Genomic DNA, 2805 nt, shown 5'->3' with positions numbered 1-2805 from the left:
AAAAAGATAGAATGTTCAAATATAAGGCAAACATAAGAAGAAGAAAAGGACTTAAAACGAAAACGAAAGCTAAGAACAATAAATTTAAAAAAAAACTAAAGAAGAAAAGGCATAATAAAAAGAAGAAGAGCAAAAGAGGTAGGAGGATTAGGACGAGAAAGAAAAGGGATAGACAAAAAAAGATAAAATGTTTAATAAATACAAGAAGAAGAAAAAGACGAAGCAAAATAGAAGGACTTAGAATGAAAACGAAAAATAACAACAATAAATTAAAAAAACCAAAGAAGAATAGGAAAAAGAATAAGAAGAATAAGAAGAAGAAGAAGAAAGAGAAGAAAAATAAAGGAAGAAGAATAAAAAGAATAAATAAAAAATGAAGATAGAGGTAGTTGTTGATTTATTCTTGACGAGGCTTTTTAGTAGTTGCCTCTCGTACATTTACGTGTTAAAAGTTCACCAATATAGCTCAGAATAGTTAATAATAGTACAGATAAGATAAGTAATAGTTGTTAGCAAAAAGTGTTTTTAATGTTATTTTTATTTTAATGATGAAAAGAGAAAACATAAAACATATCTATTGCTTTTCTGTTTCTCTTGTACATATTCTGTATATTGTGGTATATTATTCAAATTTGCTTCCAAAGATTAGTTTCCTTCTGAGGAGATAGATGTAAAGAGTGAGTAGTAAAGGTAAGGATCAGAAAGGGAAACGAAAGGGACCGACAGAAAGAGAAAGTGTGAAAGTGAGAGAAATAGAGAAAGTGGTAAAAGAAGATGGAAGAGAAGAAGACGAAGAAGAAGAAGTAGAAGAAGAAATAATAGAACTTAAAGAAAAAGAAGAAAGTAGAAGTCGAAGAAGAAAGAAGAACTAAAAGTGTAACATTGGGGCCTAACAATGAGGTTAACAACAAAGATACGCACACACTCGGGTAATTACTATGTACAAACGAATTTTTTTTTCTCTTCTTTTTTTCTTTCTATTGACAGTTGACAGCACTTGCCCGTCACGCTGCCAGATAAGGTACACAGGTAGAGGGCAAATGGAGTAACCACTAACCTTGCACAGTATGAGGTTTTGCTCGCTTTGCTGTCTGTGCTGCTTTGCGCTACACCGCACCAAAAACCTCCTGGGTAAAACGAGACCCAACACAAGTACACACACACACACACACACGCAGACACACGAACTCTGCTCGAGATCGAGATGATTGGTCGCTACGCTACCGGCAGCGAGCGTTGCCTGCTTTGCACTGCTCAAGGGTCTCTGGTATCACTTGCTGATGAAGAGCTGCTCACTGCTGCATGGTTCCGCCACCAACGCGTGGAAGAATGTACCATCGAGAAAAGAATTTGGCGTATATTAAGAAAATTTCCTACTCTCTCTCTCTCTTTCTCTCTCACTCTCTCTCACACACACTCTCTCGCTCTTGCTATCATCACGTGCCGAAGCATTAAAAAAGAAAAGAACACAAGCGCGCTGCCAAACCGTGCCACCCAAAACTAATCATATCCCGCCCACCTTTGCGGCTGCTTTTCGTTTCTGCCCAAAAAAAAAACTGCTCCATCTTTGCACACCCTCCTCCTCCTCCTCCTCCTCCTCTCGAAAATAGTGGTCAGACACGCGATGGCGATGATGGTGCGGTGTGCGGCCCCGCCAAGTTTCCAATCTGCTGCCCGCCACCGCATAATAGCGCATTCGGCAATGGCGCAAAATATTATAATGAGACACGCACGCCACCATCGGACCCACGGCCGTGGGTCCTTTCTTCATCTAGGCCTCGGGTAGGAGCCAAAAAAAAAACACACAAAAGCAGGTAAGAAAAACCCCACCCAACAGTCCAATTATGTATTTGGCAAACAAGCGCCAAACAGTAAAACGTTTCAAACTTTCCCCGTTTTTTTTTCGTTGTGTGTGTGTGTGTGTGTGTGTGTTTTTTTTTTAAATCATACATTAATGGTACCATTGCGCGCTATCTCTCTGTCCGGCGGTGCGCAATGTGATACGCAAAAATCTTAACGACTCTTTCAAGGATGCGTACACGCACCGGACGGGGCCGACAGCAACAGCGAAACATTCTCGCACGCACTAACGGTGGGCGCCGCCGAGGGTGAACAAATTTGCACCCCAACCAGCCACAAATCATGAGCGGGGAGTGCGGAGCGGAGAGAGAGAGAGAGGGAGAGAGGGTCGGAACGGCGTCTTCCGGTCATACACGGTCAGCAGGGGGCATCGACATACATACAGGCCCTGCCAGAGCGTACAGCGTGTGGGTGAGAGAGTTCGTAACTTATGGCGCGTTTATTAAGTACCACGCCGCTTTATGGGGTTCCGCACGATGGGCGCTTGCCAGAAACAGGTGTGAAGTGTTCTCGGTGGTCGGCCACCCTTCGGCAGAGATTGTTCGAGCTCTCTCTCTCTCTCTCTCTCGTTTCGCCCGAGAGTGCGAGTGAGCTCCTTGAAGCTCTTGTTGGAAGCGTTGGGGGCAAGCAGTATCCGATTGAGAAATTCTTCGTAATCCTATTGGGAATAAAAATCCAACGCCGCGTAGGCTCCAGTGTACCTCAGAAACTGTTGGAAAGATTTCATTGGTTTCGGAAGAAATGTCTGAATGGTTTGGAGGTTGTTAATTGAACATTATATATGGGCAACTCATCAGTATCTGCTGCAGGAACTCTTGGACATTGAAGTTCCAGTTGCCACGGGAAGCTCCAGAGTACTTTTTGTGCCAGGAACTTGTATATCAGTTAGCAGAGCGAAATTTATTGAAAACCAGTATCCCATCAAGAAGTTCTTGAAAATACGAC

At 42.7% G+C, this 2805-nt stretch overlaps 1 protein-coding gene across 1 annotated transcript in view; it reads left to right on the top strand.

Annotated features, from left to right (window-relative positions):
- LOC120958277 (ephrin type-B receptor 4b) overlaps positions 1-2805 on the top strand; it is a 261361-nt gene that overhangs the window by 72600 nt on the left and 185956 nt on the right. The gene's annotated exons all lie outside the window — the stretch shown is intronic.

This window comes from Anopheles coluzzii, chromosome X, assembly GCF_943734685.1.
Source record: "Anopheles coluzzii chromosome X, AcolN3, whole genome shotgun sequence".
NCBI lineage: Eukaryota > Metazoa > Arthropoda > Insecta > Diptera > Culicidae > Anopheles > Anopheles coluzzii.
This window is presented reverse-complemented; position numbering and strand designations above follow the sequence as displayed.